This window comes from Zophobas morio, unplaced genomic scaffold (genome assembly GCF_036711695.1).
Source record: "Zophobas morio isolate AGI-343-1 ecotype UQ-CSIRO unplaced genomic scaffold, CSIRO_AGI_Zmor_V1 ptg000014l, whole genome shotgun sequence".
Classification (NCBI taxonomy): Eukaryota; Metazoa; Arthropoda; class Insecta; order Coleoptera; family Tenebrionidae; genus Zophobas; species Zophobas morio.
The window spans coordinates 5,449,136-5,468,522 of NW_026972119.1; the positions used below are offsets into that span (position 1 = coordinate 5,449,136).

A 19,387-nucleotide genomic window follows, 5' to 3' on the forward strand; every position below is an offset into this window, starting at 1 on the left:
CAAAAGAAGAATGCGTACTTGAAAAATTGTTTATAACTTTAATAATAATTGAGTTGAGGTTTTTTATTCTTACGAATTTCTGTTATTATTACATACTTTAAAACTTAGTGGAGTTATGTATAGTTCGAAAGTCGTTCAACAGCGACTGTTGTTGACGACTCATATCTGAAAACCGCCCGCGTCTGTACTCTTCCTCCTCCTCCTCCTCCCAGTTGACATCTCCAAGACGGTCGGTCGGTTTTGGTGCACTCTCAACTTCGCAGAACAAGTTCATGTTTATCTCCCGCCTTGGGTCAAGTTTTGTTTTCCTCATTCCGTGCGGCAAATTCGCGCTAATAACCTCCAACCTCCTCCACATCGCTCTTCCCAATTTGAGGAAGTCGAAACGAATCCCAGGTTGAAAGGTTTACGATTGCCGCTGACAGCTTTAGCATCGTTCCCGCTAAGGATGCGCGCCGCGGTGTGAATTTGCTCAAAAAGAGTATCGCTCTCTAAAAATATGGGTGTCATTCGGTGCCAAGATTAGCGTTCGTTCCGTTCGGCGTGTCCGCATCGAAAAGTTTATTTGCACGCGAATGTAATTCAATGTAAGTTTCGCAGTCACGGGCCGACAGCTTGGTAGATACGTTCAGGGAATAAACACAAACGCCTCCGATATTCCTAATGCCTTTGTTGTAGGGGGCGGGGGACGCATGAGCACAGCGTCGCGGCGCTTCAACACAAGTGCGGGATTACCGGCGTCGGTCCAGCAGCTTCATTCTAGTGCCGCGTCCGCTTCTCGCCGTTTTGTTAACATTTGCTTGCGTCTGCTTCGTCGTGGAGAAGTGGTCGTAGAGAGGCGATTGCCATTCGGGACGCGTCCGCGCGGATTGATGCCTTGGCCGAAAAACTGGCCCGCGAGATGAAGACGTCATCCCGTGTCTCCTCTTAATGAGCTGTCCGCGATCCGTCACGCGAGATCGTGGTGCGCGTCAGGGGGCGGCTCGCGGTCCTCCGCTCTTCACCGGCATGACGGCTCGGGATCTCTTCGCCCTTTGGACTTTCCTGCGAGACCCAGACCGGTGATACAAAACCACCATCCGACTTCCCGTTTCCGCATGGTCTGAACATGTGTCGACCGAAGAGCCGACTTGGATGGTGATCGTCCGACGATAAACAGACGTTTTTCTTTCGTTCTATGATTTCGTTACGATGGTGCGCAGGAAGAGGAAAGTCCGCTTTCTTTTGTAAGAATAACAATCACGGTGAGTTTTTTGAATTTATAGTGGGGGTGACAAAATTTTAATTAAATCAATTCTGAACATCGTCGCCTCGAAACACATAAATCTTTATGAATCCGTTGTCCGCATGTTTTAATTAAATATTCGAGATTGATAAATGGCCGCCCATTGTCTGACAAAATATAAAACATTAATTACGCTCTATCCTCACCTACAGCGACCCGTGTTATTGCAAATTTCGGATGTTTCAGCTGCATGCCACGATGCGCGATGACCAGTGCAGTTATCCGTTCGGTGCCTACAACAAAGGTTTGCCAAATTCTAATCCTACCTTTAGTCTAATCACTTTCTAATCGAACCACCCTAAAACATTCTTTGGCATTTTTTGTCACATAGATACAAACAAATATAGTGGCTTCCCCTCAGTACCACACAAACTCTATTGCGTTTTGTTGTCCAGCTGTTGTTGTCATGCATTAGTTGGCACGCTGTTCTCATAAAAATTTTATGAATTCACGATTTTTAAATCGCATTCTTCCAGTTTCTAGATCTCAGAGCATCAAACCTTGCCGTTTTCTAGAGTGCTATCTAAATATTTACTTATTTCCTCGAAACAGATTTAAGCTTAAGCGATAAACGAATCATCTGATCAATTTTTCGTTTTTTGTCTTCTTCACGAGATTGCTGCTACCGACTTTTCTAGTATTGTTTTCTGATATCTCCTTTTCTATAAACATTTCAGAGCTAATGCTAAACTTTTTTTATATTCCGGGTCTTCCAGATTGTGTCCCGCAGGAAACAGCTTCCTTTTGTTAGAGATATCGACATGTAGTAAAAGTCGGATTTAGCGACAAGTTGAGTGGTATACAAAGATAAAACCCTTACGTTATTTTTTTCAAAATCGGGAAATTGAATTTCTAAAAACCGCGACAGAGACTTGCGTAGATAAGCATTTACGTATGTCCCCGTTATCTAAACCAATCATAATTGACTATTCAAGCATAAGACAATAAAACATCGTCACTTATTTATAGCAACTTTTTCAGAAATTTCATGTTCATTACTACATACTTTATTGATGAAGAAATAACAAACTACGAATGTTGACATTGTTTTTATATTATAACAAAATTTATTTTAAAGGAAATGAAAATTCTTAACACATTAGAAAATTTTGTTGAATTATCAAACAAAAGTTAAAAACATATATTGTCAAATTTAAACTCTCTTTTTGTCTTTTGAAAATCTAGAAGGGAAAACGTTTAGTTTTGACGAAGTTTGGAATGTCCGTTTTCTGCTTATTGACAAAAGTAATAACCAACAATCATCATTTAATCAAAAACACAACTAAGTTTGTTTTGAAATATCAAAGCATCAAAGTAAATATCAAGTCATGACACATTTATTGCTTGCAATTAAAAAGAAAACTGAATAGCTACAGAGTAACAATATTACTTTGCTTTGGATGCATCTTTCTGTTTACATGTTCGTTTTGTAAATATTTTCTGAAAATGCAATCCAGCTGAAGGAGAAATGACAGTTTTCTGTTTTCATTCAATACATACAAACAGTGTTTTGCCATAATATCTAAAGTAGAGTACGCCAAATAGTGAACATTGATTTTGATTTTCCAAAAGTGCTTATTGGAAGCCCGCGAGAAACTGGGCAGCCTAGTACGTGTTTGACGTGTGTTCATAGATATATGATTCATAAGACTTTTATACCTTGCAGGTAAGCAGCTAGAAAGGAGGTCAGGGCTGTAATCATTATTACCGTAAATTTTAACCGGTGTATTGGTGACTTCCAATAAACAGAAAATCAGTGTTCACTATTAGGCGGACTCCACTTTAAACCATACGTATAACTCAAGTGAAAATATATAATATACGAAACGTAGAAAAAAATTAATTTATTTGTTTTGTAATTCTGGCTCATTTTTTTGTAATAGCCTTATATTCTAATGCTTTGATTTTTTCCACAGCTAGCGCTTTTTGCAGTGTTTAGTTATCATTATTTCCATATTAAAAACTTGTGTTATCCGAAAATTATGATTTTATTAACTTTCTTGTTTGAGAAAATATAAAAGCTTTTTTTAGAGCTTTCTGTTAGTCAAAACTGGAACGAAACGCATAATAATTATTTTCCATGGTAAGAAAGAAGTCTTGCTTATTAAAAATTTCCACGAAATTAACAGAAATTTTTTAAATATGTTACCAACACGTAAATGTACGATTAAGTTTAAAATTAAATCTAGCTTTAACGACTTTGGTTAAATTTGAAGCAGAACATATTTCTGTGCATAAAATAAGAAAACTGTTACAAAATTAACTTTAGTGTAACACTACTTAGCAAAATATTTTCTTCTCGAAGGCAACAAATTTCGGATCTAATAATAAACGAGCGTCATAGCTGCCAGCATCAGATGGATGGATTTCATCATATTGCATATTTTTGTTGAATAAATTCGTCAGGACACTCAGTAATTAATTTCGTTTCAACTCACAATCGAATCCGATGATTTATGGCCATTTTCAACATAATGTGCAATTAGTAACTTTCGGTGCAGCTAAACCCAGTTGCACAACAAGACTGTGTTATGTAAATTAGACGTGAAAAAGCTTCAAGGCTATTGAACCATCGGTGTTATCCATTCTGTAAAGTTTGGCTCGTAAATCAAAATTTGCAAAGTACACTTTTTCAACTTTCACTTTGAGTGCGAGATAAGAAGAGCATTTTAATGTGGCGTCTTTTTACCCTCGTTTAAAATGCCCTATTGTAAACAAGAGATTTTAACGTGTAATGCGTAACGGGGGGTGGTCGACTAACTTTCCTTCTTTAGAAAATTCCGCTCTATTATGACACTTAGTAAAGAAACGAAAGTTTTGCCGGTCGCGCTTATTAAAAATTCTAAACGGAATTGGGCACGAAAGTGTGGCATTGTGTGCTGCGGGCTGCTGGTGATTTGTGATATCAGATTTCTGGTGTAGTGGTGACCGTTTAGTGGTTAGGAAGTAAAAGATTTATAGATTTGTATCGTTTAGGCGATTTATTTCGAATTTGGGCAGTGGTTATAAATTCGAAGGTTTCGTGGACTTGTCGTGGCTAATAAAAATCATGCTATATTGACTGCCGGTTTATTATGTTTGCGCTGACAATATTAGGTTACACGGGAATAAATAATATTAAATTATTTTAGTTGCGGTTAATAAAATTTGTAACCTTACTCAACTGTCATAAAGTTTGGGAATTTCGATCAATCTCTTTATTTATAAAATATGTACGGTGGAAAGTTGCTATTACAACACCGATTTTCTGGGAGTTTTGTATGGATGTTATATTTACATGGATATTATTTTATCAAATTCATATAAAAATTTGGCTTATCTGAATTATCATATTCCGTAAACAGTTGATCAGAATGGCATTTTCATTGAGAGAATTTGAAATTTCTTAACGTGTTTTTGCGATAACTCACATTTGTAATTTATTAGAATTAGTCATAATGGTAACGGAATATTTGCATGAGATCAAAGAGATCGAGTCGGTGAGATATTACACAAACTTTCTCAAGGAAAATGATAACGAAATATTTTTATTGCATGTTTGAATACAGTAGAGTAAAATTTATTATGTGCTTTCTTTGAATATTTTTAGTTGTCTTTATTTTTTTTTTAGAGTAAGGTGAAAGCCATCTTGTTAATTTATTGTTTTTATTTAAAAAGTAATTGTAATGGTAGAAAGTTCTAGTATCTAGGCAAATGAACTAGGTATATTTACAAGCATATAAGTTTTCAACTATGTAATCAAGTAATCTACTAAGGAAACAAAAAAAATTTGATTGATGCTTTTATATTGTTCAACTTTATTCTTCATTTCATAGTTTGAATAATTAAATATGATTGGGTGTACTAGCGTTATTTTTGTATGTTTTAAATACAGATTATTTTAATTTTGATAAATGAAACGCGTCTGAATTATTTATTACGAATGCCCAAAATGTTGAGTAAAGTTTGTTTGAAAAGTTCAACTAGCTTTCTAAGTTCCAAGTTTATAATTTTGTTAATTTTTGTAAGAATTGGCTTCACTTATGTACTTTAAAAGTTTTATACTAATATACCGAGTTTTTCCTTTTTACAGTATTCTTAAACAGTGGCATAGCAAGCTGGAAAAACATACCAGTTATACCTATTCCCCCAATTTTATAATTCGACTGTTGCTTATGGAATTTAGTATTAATTAAGCGCACTAGAAACTTATTTTTTATAATTAAATGCGAATTAATTATAAATACAATAAAATAATCCAGTTCAACACATACCTAAATGTTACTTTAAAAATTGGAAATAATTTTTTTAAAAGGATAATCAAGGAATCTCTTGACCCAAAAGTTGTTTTGTTTTACAAATAACATGTTTTTTGTTCCGCATTTTGCTTTGCATATGTTATAACCTTAACTTCTCGAAAATCAACATTTGCTGACTGACGTAACGAATTATTTTCTTTTCGTTTCATAGTTGATATAAACCGCTATTGTTTACTTCGGTTTCCACTACAAAATTTTTTGCCCCTCTTTTGACATTGTAAGTTTTTTTCAGATTGAAAGCTGTGCTGAAGTCTTTTTTCTAGAAAGGTCACAATTTTGTTTATTCTCCCAGTTCTGACCATAGAAGCTGCATAGACTTTTAGAGCTCTTCCTTGTGGTTACAGTTTTTCCTGATTTTCTTCAGTTCGTTTCTCTTAACCCCTCTTGGTCACAGCTTTTTTTGATTTTATTTAGTTCCTTTCTCTTAACTCTTCTGTTTGGCTTTTTTGTCTTTCTCAGCTCCTTAGTCTTTGTTGCTCACTCTTACATATATATGATTCCTGTCGATGTTTCCATCATCTTAATTTCTTTTTGCTGATGTTTAGCCATTTTTAATTTATTTTAACATATTATCGTCGTCAGTGATTTCGATATTTCTTTGACACATTTCACATACCATTTTGCCTAAATTTTCTCAATTTTCAAAACTAGATATCAATAATGAAGCTCCAACCATATTCCGAACGTCTTGAGTTCCCGTTCTATATACCTAGTGTTATTAAACCAGTGGTTTTTGATTCAAATAAAAAAAAACAACAACAAATTATTACATACAACTATATCCTTCTACTATACTCAAGTCTTCTTGCTGTACGTTTTTGTAGTTTTTATTAAATTGATCTCAAGGATCTGAGCGATATATTTTTTATGATTAATATTAATTTACTTATATTGTTGTCACATCAGGAATATTTTACATTCTGGAACATCATTAAAGGTTCTTAAACAACTTCAAGTCATCTAAGTGTGATCAGATGAAAGATTTTCGGACGATGATATTCCGTAGATTTTTTATAAAATGTTGTTTTTTCATATTTTGTCTATTATACAAATTCACAGTATATTTTTTCACTTCTGTATTATGCTTTGAAGAAATTATTTTCTTAAGATCCCTGACAAAACGTTCTTTTGAGCGCAACATGTGCTCCACTGTCGTCAGCCATTTTTGTCAGTTGATGAGATGCTGCGCATGTTCGAAACTCCTACAAAATAAGGACCAACTTTATCGAGGGAGATATTTTGCTGTTTTATGCGATTATTCGCAGTACGTTTATACGTAGGTATTTAAAGTCTTTATTCCTGATGCTAGTGGTAATATATACATTTGTAAAGATTTATTTTGTATCTGTAAAAATAGGTTGTGTAATAAGTATAGGTATAGCTTGTCCAGAGGTATTCTGTTTTTATGGCTCTGACGTTCTCAGTGGTAACCATCAACATACAATAAGACTTAAATAGTAAAATAGGTTTAGATAGTAGATAGTTCCGTACTGTTGACGGTAGGTAAACATGTTTTAAAGAGCGGGTGGTTATTAGGGGTCAGACAAGTTAGGTACCAATAAAGCTAACATGGAATATAGGGTAAATGTGTACAAGAGTACGCACTTAGTGTAAAACTGTCAATAACTTTTTAATTTTTTTGGATAGACAAATTTTATGATATGGGTTCGTCATATACATGTTTAGAGATCAGATATATTTAATTGTACGTCCCAAGACCACTATATTTTAAGAGTAATTACAATTTTTGTCAAGATGTGTAAATGCGCACTCTTAGACAGTCCACTGCACAAGAGTGCGCATTTGAACGCTTATGAGTGCGCATTACATTTTATGAAAAAATCTTTGTTTCTAAGGTGAAAATAAATAGGGACAAGTGACTACAGACTACACATACAACGGGATCCATATTTCTTCGTACTCTAGGAGTCTTGAAATTCGAGAAAACGTAAAAGTAGAGAGTCGGTCGACGGACTCGATTACAATACTTCATTCGCTTACGCTCAGGAAGTAAAAATTAAAAAACAAACATCACCATAACCACCACCACACAACTTGAGAAGCAGTACAAAGTAGTAGAGTTAAATAATTCATTATAGTATCATATGTATCTATAAGACTACGTACCGCAAGTATTGCGCACTCTTGTACATTTGTACATAACCTAATGTTTTCAAAGTTAAAAGCTTTTGATGTATAGAAAGTATAAAACTGCTAGTGTATAACGACACCTTAAAGGTTACAGCTAATGAACATTATTACTGTAAAATAAAAGAACTGGTACGTACCTTACAAAAAACTAAAACTATGAGCGGTAAAAATTACATCCACACAACGCGTAAACATAAAATCGACAGTACGATCAAACTATAAACTATATACAGGTCACTGTTGCACCTTTATCTCAAGTTTAGCATTGGATTGTGAATAGTATAACTTCATCTTACCCAGATGGCACTAATAAGCAGAAATCATCAGTGCGTACTCTTATACATATGCGCACTCTTGTACACATTTACCCTAGTTGGTCCCACTATACACACTAAACTGCTCTTATGTAATTAATTTTAATGAACTATACCCAGTTGGAATATCTATAGAAATATACCAAGAAAGAAAATTTTGAAAATATATTTTTTGTGAAAAATTTTATACTAAATTGTTTGTGTTTGATTTAAAAATGCTGTAGGTCAAAATATTCTTGGAAAATATATATCAAATTATTTTAAAATGTGAGAAATTCAAAACTCGTAGCTGGCGGTTCCTAAAAAGAAATTCAATTCAAAGAATATTTTGTTTAAGTTTTAACAACATTAATACTTTTCTTCCGTGCATTTTTCTTAAATTATGTTATTGGCTTGCGTAAATTCCAACTACATTTATCTCTTCAATTAGTGTTCTCTACTGTCAAAAAAGTGGTATAATATACAATTTGTCGGACTGGTCGTGAAATTATGTAAAAAGTTTACTGAAACGTTCGAACACAAAATCAGTGGGAATTACTAAAAATTCGCCGATCTGACTTGTTATTAGATTTACTTTGATTGTTTATGGCCGTCAAGTTTCAGTTTTTTATGAATTATTTATCAGATTGTCATTTAAACGTTGTTATTTATTATTTTTGTTCTTATCGCATTAGTGATAATTTGTTGAATGTTTAAAGTATTTTTTGAACCTGAAGTTTTTTCCCTAACACCTGCGTAATTTAATTTTTCTAAGGTAATTTTTTTAGATTATGTTTTCAGAGTAGTCGAGATTTAACGAGGCTGTTTTTTTAGTTGTGACTGCTTCAAATTTCAGTACTTTATATGTATAAACAGAGACGTTAAAAGAGAGTGTAGTAAATCTTAAATGAACATGTGTAAGTGTCATGAAAAACACATAAGATGCTCTCTACTGGACTACCAATGTTTGATATTAACATCATTTTTATAAAGAGTGTTCACATTTAAAACAAATAATTAACATTTCAAAAATTTTGAAATACTTACAACCCGTTGTTAATTTGTCATCCATATGGTGAACCATAGCAAAGTATGGCGATGTGGTGTGGTGAAGTAGCTTTCTAAAACAAAATCTTATAAAAAGCTCGCGTTACGCTGACTAATAAGAAAGAACGATAAATTCTGTCCCCCTTATCCATTGTTGATTTGCTTTTAAAACTACAAAGGCTTTGTCGTCCAATTAGTTCGTTCCTAAAATTAGTACCCCCGAAAAAAGGACAACCGCCGTCTTAAGCAAACAAACACCAAGTACATATCGTTCACTGGTTGTTTCAGTTGTTTATGCCTTAAGTTCTGCCTCGTGTTAATTTAAGTTTCGTTGTTCCGCGTATAAATCACCGCATGTTAAAACCGTGATGTTATTGAATTCGTTCGATAAATTGTTGTCTCCTCCGTTGTCGTTTATCTCTCTCGGTGCAAACAAGTTTTTCGTTAGAATTTGGCAGTATCGCGTCCCAGTTGTTAACCTGGTCGCCGGTAACGTGACAGGCCGCAAAAAGTTGGGCCGAAGCGAGCACAATAAAAGGGCAAGAATAGTGAAAAGTAGAGCCACAAATCATGCGTTAGACGGCAATATATGACTGCAAACCCGATATAGTGAAAGGCTTTGTGTTTACGAACACTACATTATATTCACAAGTCCACGGAATGGCGAGGGATGATGCACTCGGATGACTAATGTATTTTAAAACGCCCTACACTCCCGCGAATTATGCTAGTGCGGTCGAGACTATGTAAAACGCATAAAGGCTAGTTTACATAATGTGGAAGCAGGGCCGCATCAAATCGTTCGAATCGGTGATGGCACGGTTAATGCAACAATAGTGTCGGTCCGACGCATAAATCAAAATTCGACGCGATATCAGTGCTCGTTATACTGATATTTTTACGGTAACCCGTTCCGTTACGATTGACTATCGTTAGGCCAATCACACGTGCTGATATGGATGCATCTGCTGTTTAAAATAAATACTTGATTTATCGACAGCCGATAATTTTATAAAGCGATTATTTTATTAAACAATGCCAACGGCGCGTTTTATTTATTGGCGTCAGGAGTGGGATGCGCTGTCCGATACGCATTAGATATACGAGAAATTTCCGTTGACAAGGACAAAATTTGGGAACACGTATTTGGTTTTTACGTGAGCATAATACCAGAAAAAAGCATGTGATCCTACTTTGCTCGTTCGTACTTTTCATGTTACTGCAGTTTTCAACTTACCACAACGGCTGACGGTTTCGATGCCGTAGTGGAAAAAAAAATCATACCTCGTGTGTGCAATTAAGTTACATATTTTTTTTTCATTAATGGAAAAATTACATAATAACAGACCAATTTCATTTACAGGTTAGTAAGTTGCTTCTCAATTTCCTAAACATGTCAACACTGTAATTTCTTGCAAAATATCGAAACGAATGAAATGAGAAAAGAAACCACAAAGTGACATGTGGTTAATAAATTCGTCAAAATAATTAACCCATGCAATTATTGTCAAAAACAGTAATTTTATAGCCGATGTATTAATATACAGGGTGACGAATGGCTACTTGTCACTGGATTGGTTCCGCTCTCCAAGCGTGGGGGTAGCTTCTACTGAAAGCCGTAATGATAGTAAACTGACAGCAAATGAGAAAGCACAGCTGCCTGATTATAGGGTACTCGATGCTCATGACCCACCCTTTTCACAGTGAGTGTTCTTTGTGCAAATGTCTCCCTTTATAACCACCAGTCGCCAACTAAATGAATTTCACTGGGAATAAGCAACAAATGAATTAAACCCTTACACAAAAATTAATCCAAAAAGGATCAAAAATCATATCAAGAACCGGTGCTTCGAACAATGGCATAGTAAGTGCATCTGCCTCTATAAAATGCCAAATGAATTCCACTTCAACCTCTTCGGTAATAAAGAGCGACGTCCTCTTATTGTCCTAAGTTTTTTCGTGCCATTTTATTGAAATTAAAATTCCGTTTAAAATTCCGGGAGGCACTGCTGCAAGTGAATTAGAGAATGGGACGCGATGACATTTTCTGATAAAAACGTATCTGAAGCGTCTCGATTAATTCTCGAAACGTCGAAAATACATCTTCACACTTCAGCAAGTATCGGTAATGTATTATGGGAGCACGGGTGAACTAAGTGATAACGCTTATAGGCTTCCTCGAGACCATAAAGTGCACAGAATCCGTGCCTCTTGGAGCGAACGAGTGAAGCTAAAGGCCAAGTCGCGGGGAGGATTCGCAAAATACTGCGGCATAACTTTCATTGTTCCGGTTGGGGTGAAAGTGAGATATTCGTCTTCTGGAGACGAAATTCCTAGCTTTGCTAAGTGCCGTTTCTATTTGTCTCCGCTTTGTTTCTAGTTAAATGCCAACTATTTACGGGAGGGGATTACTCATGATGTCTTTAGCCGCATTCGCAATAATTTCCGAAATGTTCATATTCTCAGTGACATTGGCTGCGTCCTGCATATGCAAAAAATTCCGAGGATTTAAAGTCAAGACAAAAAGGAAAACTATTTCTGTGGTATACAGTTTTTCAACATCCAGTTGAGAAATGTACTGCACTACTATAAACAAAACTTTATTTTACAGTAGTTGAATTGTTAATTTTCGTTAATATGATGGTGATCTATAAATCTGCAAGATTTTTAGTGCTTGTGTTGCAAAATCACTAGTTTTCTAAAAATATGCATATGCAAAACGACTAGTTAATATTGTGGTTTATACTTGTATTAGCTTTGTTATAAAGTCCGACACAGAACTTGAAACGGTTGATTTTTGTCTCGTACTTGTTTAACAGTTTGTACAGTTGATTCAAGTTTTAATAACTGAGGTGAATATCATTAACAGATGATATTTTAGTTTTATCATGACGTAAAGTGTTATTTTCGTTCTACTAATTTGCTTCTGTTTCATTATTTTTAATGAAATAGAATAAAATAACGTTTTACGTCTTCTCGACGTCATTTCAATTTATTGACCAGTCTAATAGATGAACACATAATGAGTGTATTAATTTTGCTTTACGTATGAAAAAAAATGCTTGACGCATTCTTATTGAACTCATTCATTTATTGAAAGAATCTACAACTATTTTCAAACATATACGTTTCAAAGTTTCACGCAATATTTGCATTATTTTAACTAAAACACTCTGGAGCTTTAAGTTATTATTAAAAAGGAGAAAAATGCATCCAGATTTTGGCATTTTTATGTAAAAAAATGGTCATTTTTAAAAATTCTCAACTTCACCATGTTTGAATATGAAGGTCGTTCATGAGAAACACAAAAAACAAGAGTAATTAAATTTTCAGGTTGTTAATTTTCTCATGTATTTTATAACATTTTGTTTTGAGATTACATTTGTTGAGGTTTATCACAAAAGTTTTTTGAAACTATTTTTCGAATAAACCCCAACAAACCTGGTATAAAAAAAAACCTCTAGGAGATTAATATGTAAAAAATACTATTTTAGTGTCTACCTTGTAAATGTGAAATTTGGATAATTTTTTTTAATAGCCTACATCAAATGCATAATTTTTCGTCGCGTTGTATAGGTATATACAGGATGTTTCAGCTGCGTAGAAGAAAGATCTTAAGATTCTAGAAATATAATAGTCCTTCTAGGATCATTATAAAACTTTTCACCGCGTTTCCATTTTTACCAGACATGAGTACAATTTTTGTTATTTTAATAACACTTTTCCACTTTAGTAATATTTTCTCACTATGGCAACATGGAATTTACCCCGGTTGACGAATGTCACCTTGCCCTCTAGTTAATTTAAATAAATTAGAAATTAGAACTTGGCACTCATGTTCTGTGAACTCGTTTATATTACATTTAATACTAAAAATATCACCGTAGGTTTATTTACATTTGCAACTTTATAATAATTATGATATAATATAAATGATTACATGACATGATCTAATTGTTTATTTTACACACACCGATTTTACTGTAACTAGAATAAAATATGAATTTCCAATTCCTTATTTTTGTTTTGTTTGGATGTGAGAATTGAAATAATACTTATATAATATACGTGAATTCAATTTTAAATGAGCATGTATACCTATATATATATTTGTATTTTTGAAAAAAAAGTTGGGACGACAATTAATGCTGAGTCGCTAACACTTTTAAAACCATGACTAAGCGGTTTCTGTTGGAAAAAAAAAATTTTGCTGTTTTTATAGTTTTTTTTTTTTTAATAATGTTTATCGGAAACTGTAATTTCACGGTTTATAAACTGAAGATTAATTGTCAAAGATTATATAGCAGTAACATAAGTACCCTGTTTCGCCCCACATTCCTCAGCTTTGATTAAATTATTTTAATTAATTTACGTTCCTTAAGCGTAACTAATAGAATAAAGGGGCACACGCAAATTCAATATTCGTAGTTTAGAAAGCGCAGTTCTTGTTATTGCATTTGATATATTTGGGGAAAAATAAAATGTAGGTCGATTCGTAGCTGCGAGAAAGCAGACATGCATGTTTTGCTGTATGATTTGTGGGGAGAAAAATATTTCGCGTTTACATTCCAATGCATACTCTCAAAATAAAACGGATTTTCCATAAATACTAAACTGCAACTACTCTTATTCCGACGTGAATTTATCAAACTAGTTGTTTTAGTTAATCCGTTGGAACCGAACGCCTTGACTTCATCGCCAAAATAATACTCACTGTTTGAATTGTGCCAAGTTAATGTGATAAAAGGAAATCGTGACTCATTTTAATCCACGCAACTAATGAAGAAAGTTATTTTTTAAAACAGTGGCGATTTATTATTGTCGTAAAGGTCACATCGTGCCAATAACTAAAAGTGACTAGGGGAGAACGGGCGTGACTTCAAACAGGGGATAGTTTGGACATCTTTCACTGTTACATTTAAAAGCAATGATTCGAATAGCAGTGGGTTGAAGTGATGATTTTGCTGGTGTCTTTTTTTTTCAAAAATTATTTAAAATTTGAGTGTAGATTAAATAGTGACATAATGTTATTCTATCGGGTGATCAGAAATTACTGTCATCGAGTATTCCTTGAAAGTTAATCTGCATGTCTTTGATAGATTGGTACTAACATGTCAAATAAAATGACAAATATAAACACGAAAATGGCGTATATGGACGTAGAATGTCAAGATGAGTCTCCTGTATGACGTTTACTCATGATGAAGCAAAAATCATTCTATTCTAAATATAGATTGCTTCCAATTTGGTGTCAAGTTGGAAAAAATCTCTTTTTGTGAATCTTGCTTTTACATGATTCAGGACAACGGAATACACACATGATGTTTGAGAAAATTTCTTTTATTAACATGCTACAATAAATGTTAAAAATGTTATCTTTCTTTTTAACAATTTTCTCGACTTATATGACGATTTGCAAAAAATTCTTAGAACAATCCAATTGTGGTTCCTGCTGTGGCACCATGTGGTTAAATATATCTCATCGCCAATTCATCGTAATGGAGTTGACTTGTAAAAGGTGTTAAGATAGATATCAAGATTGTTGATATCATGTAGCTGTGAGGTTACCTTAACATTGACGGGATAGATGAACTAATTACATATTTCAAAAAAAAAAAAAAAAATGCCCCATTACCCTGCGTCGCCAAATTTCTGTCCAAACTCCAAATTTCTCTGCGTACGATAAAGTGTCTATTTTCAGTGATTCAAATTTGCCTATTTTGTAAGTTACCTAACCTACTGACTTGAAATCCTATATTTTTTTTATAATTTCTTATCAAATGTGTTCAAAAACCAATTCAAGCGGAAAATCTTTTTTTGTAATTCCTGGATATTAGTCTATGCGGATAGAGGTCTAAATCATTTTTAAGCATTTCTTGACAAATGGCACAAGATAGATGTTGATGTCTCTTCCACTACTATTCTCATATTCCCAATGTTTTCGAGATTTCTCTTGGATTTCGGTCTACCACTTGATTTTTTTTCTAAGCTTCCATTTTCACGAAACTGATTCACATAACATTTTAGGACATTGGGGATATGCATAATCTATAAGATTATTAGGAATTTGTTCATAGAATTCATCCCAAGTGTCCTAAATAAAATATAACTGCCAAACACTTTAACCATGGCAGAAGTACACCTAAACAGTAAAAATAAAACAAGCCGGAGAAACAAGGGTCAGAACTTGAAGTTAGGTTGGATTACGGCCGTTGCTACATGCACATTTTTTAAATGTCATTCATCAAGTTAAATTGATAACAAATCATTATTAAGGCTGGAGTAGAACTTTTTACGTTTGCCTATTAATGAGCAAAAATATTACAATTTCAGTTATATAAATTTAGATCTACAACGTCCGATTCATTAAAAGTTAGGTATATATAAATTATCCAGAAGTTCCCAAACTTTTTATTTTATGACCAAACAGGGAAAGTGCAGTGACCATTTTTGTGTTTTTTTTTTCTTTGCAGGGTGATTTAAAAATGGCCTACCAACTCTATCACCCCGTTGTTAAGGACTGTTTAATAATTTAAAAAATCCTTTATTTGTAATATTACAAAAAAGTTAAGAATTGTTCAGAATGAATCTGATAAAAGTGGCTAATTTCTCAACTTTTTTAATTTCCACCTAATTAAAAATTGATATTTTGTTTTTGTAAGTGAAAGTCAAATTGACGTCGTAAAAAATTTTTTTCATGATTTTCTTCGAACTTAGATTTGTGAACCTAATAATAATAATAACAACATACAGTTGAGTTAGTATGCCATTTTTGAATCACTCTGTGTACTGAATTTAAGGATATGAAAGATTTTGTTGTAAGTAAGATATCTTAAGGCATGAAATACAATTATCTAATAAAATCAACATAGAATTACAAAATTAATATAAAATTATAAATAAGAAAATAGAATTTTAATTCTACATGTATTGCTAAACTGAAAATTATCCTAATGAAAAGGATGAACTTGATGCAGGTATATTACTCTACGAATATTCAGCTCTATTTTTGTTAGCAAAATCTTAAGTCTTAAATTCCACTATTTGCAACTGTTTTTTTTTTTAACATACACTAAATCCAAATTCCACAAAATAAGATAATAGTAACGTTATTAATGATTTTTTACTATGTCACTTGCAGTACATTCCAAAGAATCTTTTTGAAATTTTAGAAGTTCTTCTATATTTGTAGTTGAAAATGAATCCAACATCCAGCTACAGGCTGTCCGGAATGTTGCGAACAGCCTTAAGTGTAAGAAAATTATTGAAAAAATTCCTTATCGATACTGTACAGTTTTGGTGCAAATATAGAAACTGAATTTTTTTTTTTATTAAATTCAGTTTAACATTTTGGAGCTATGTGACTTTTTGAATAAATCAAATTGGCTCGTAAACCATTATCTTCTCTTTCTAAGGATTGTAACACCAAATTGAAAAATGCACAAAATCGAGTTAAACAGGTACTTATTGACAAGCAAAAATATCCATTTACAACAATAGCGATTATTTTCACACCTGACAAAGTTGCTAAGCAATCTGCCACTTTACTAATAGCGTTTGTTGACCGCTTTACTCACACATGATTTATTCAGTCGTTCATTAAAATTTTTAACAACTAAAACTTTTCCAAAGTTTTCTTATATTTTTATTGTATACTTTCGCCGCCTTCTTGTTATTGTAGACGGGCCTCTAAGCTCAGCTTTCTAGCGCCCCCCAAAATCGTTTCAGCATCCCTAGGGGAGTTAGTGGTCTACATTTTCAAGAATGACTCCCTTACAACCAATTCTGATCACCCGATACCTATATGTATAATTTAGGATCACTCATGTATCTGTTTAGGGTATTTTGAAAAAAATCCATGCAAAATTTAATTTTTCAATCTTCATATGTTTCCCATAATGGAACTAAAAATCTTCTGTCTCAATTTTTTTATTGTTATATTGGTTTTCGTTTTTTCGTAATTTTTAATAAAATATGTCAAATATTTAAAAGTTAAACGTCTAAAAGTGTCATAAAATACTTATACAAATGCATATACGTGATTGATTTTAAAATTTTCTGTACTTGGAGATATCACTCTCCAATATTCACCTCTTTGTCCTGTTACCAAGGATAACAATGCACATATATAGTGTTTCGTTGCTTTTATCTTTTATTCTGATATGGACAACAACCGAATCCACTTAATTTTTCATTTGACCTCGACCTATAAAAATCTCTCTTTCGAAAAAGTGTCCACGCCGCCCCGCCCTCCCCTACGCCGCAAATATCAGTTTTCCATCAACCTAATTCGTACTTTAGCGACTCCTCCATCTAATTTTACGGCGCCATAAATCTGAGGTGATTCCCCATGTTTACACCGCAATGCCATCGCGATTCTCTTATTTTCGTGTGCGCTACGCGTTTAGTGATTCTTGTTTTTTCTGGATGATGGTTCGCTATAGCAATAGCGCGGCTGTCTGCCAGTCCTGCTCTTCATTTCTCGCATTTTCCATCGCCATAAATCAAGGGACAGGAGACAGCCTAGCGGAGAGCACTCCGTTGCTATGGTTCCGGGGCATCCCGACAGTTTTGCGGGACGAGGGGCGCGCGGGGCGCAGATCAGAACCGGGGATTTAATCCTGTCGGGGATGTCTGAGAGACGGGGAAAGTTAATAAGAGTTTGGGGGGATTAAAAATAATCCTACTGTTTTGCAATATTGCTTGCTGCGCACACCGTTAAATTTCTATAGTCGATTCCGCTTGTTAACTGATCTGTTTTTGTTTCAGGTAAGGCGGCATGCTCGGGGTCGAACCCTCACCTCGCCGGTTTGGTCTTTGGTGTAGTAGATGTATGTGCGTAGAGGAGCTTTTTCCGAGGGCTACAAGCGGTACGGCGATAGATAAATTTAATTTTGAAATATATACTGAATTGTGAGTTTAAAGATGGATCTGTTGAACTGATTGGACATTAAATGAGTAATTGGCGTTTTTCTTCAGTTGTTTTCAATTATGTAGTAGAACGCAGTGATGGAAGTGCGAAGCAAAGTTGTCGGTGCGAGCTGTAACAAAGGAGATAAAACCCTTAGTGTATCACTCGACAAATATTGCTTCCACAACTGTGAATATCATCCTATAATAAATATTTTTCGTAAAAATCACAATTCAGTGATGGACTTAAAGTATCTATAACATGAACTTGATCTGTTAGGACGAACGAACTGAATTAGTTGCAGCTTCTTATAAGAATTAGGGACGAGTTTTCTGTAAATGTTAGACGTTAACTGACATTGGTTCTTGAGTTGTAATCAAGATTGCTATGCATATGTCCAAATGTTTCCTGGCGGGTGTAATGGTACCGAAATTCTGTGGCAGATTTTATGTCCCATTTTATAAGCATTAAAACTAATAACTAAAATTGCAATTAATATCTAGAGGTAACAGTTTTCGTGGCTACCTTTTGATAATAAAGTGGTTATTAAACGACATTTTCGTTATACGCCAGAGTTGTTCACCGGGCTTACGTAGCGTTTGTCGGTTGAACAAAAGCCCATTCAATCGATTTCCGATATTAACGAAAAAATAATTCGAAACAGAAAAATGAATTCATTGATGTAGTAAAGAAAGTAGGTATATCTACAGTTGTTAATGTTTTCGATAAATTTTGTGGTAGGTAAAATGGCGTGGAAGCAAAAGAGCACTCGTATTGAAGAAAGTCCTATAAAAAAAAATTAAATGACTTTTAGAATGTATTTTAATAACGAGGTGATGTTAAGTGTTGCCTCACTTTTCGGATTACTTTAACACATTTGTCATATGTTTTCGGCAGTACTCCAGACACTTATTAGTACAAATTAGGTTTGAAAGGAATTTGCTACGGATTAAGTTTTTGTTGCAAAGATTCTAATTTTTAAAAGTTTCATATGATATTTTAGGTCTCAAGACCATACTTTGAGATTCTTGTAATTTTGTACTCACACAAAAACTAATTTATATTTAATACAAAATTTCGAATATGGCTTATAGCGATTATGAACTTTTTGAAAAATAGGTATAATCTTTTTTGTTTAGATAATTCAGATTATCTACAGACGAAGTAAAATTTTACAGACTATTACAGATGTGTAATGTAAAGTTACACATTGTTATCACTGCAGTCTTCACCCAATTCCATTGGAATATTTGTTGGTATAGTGGGGTAGCGGGTTTGGAACGAGTCGAATTCTGAAATAAAACTTTATAAGGTGCAACTGAAACGGACAAAGTGTATGTATCTGTTCGCAAGATTTCTAGAAAACATTCAATTAAGCGCTGGTTTTACTACAAATATAGAT

General features: G+C 33.9%; 2 protein-coding genes across 4 annotated transcripts in view; both read left to right on the forward strand.

Annotated features, from left to right (window-relative positions):
* The window catches only part of LOC135129218 (homeotic protein ultrabithorax-like), a 543,629-nt gene extending 525,581 nt beyond the window's left edge, over window positions 1–18,048 (forward strand). Inside the window, exon 4 of the transcript XR_010280528.1 lies at window positions 17,844–18,048. The gene's annotated coding sequence lies outside the window, so the exon portion shown is untranslated. The remainder of the gene's footprint in view (window positions 1–17,843) is intronic.
* Window positions 1–19,387, forward strand: part of LOC135129216 (homeotic protein antennapedia-like) — a 295,089-nt gene that overhangs the window by 178,477 nt on the left and 97,225 nt on the right. The window contains exon 1 of one of the 3 annotated variants that reach the window (XM_064056351.1): window positions 542–1,244. The exons of the other annotated variants lie outside the window; for them this stretch is intronic. The gene's annotated coding sequence lies outside the window, so the exon portion shown is untranslated. Of the gene's footprint in view, window positions 1–541; window positions 1,245–19,387 lie in introns of those variants that run through there. 3 annotated transcript variants of the gene reach the window in all.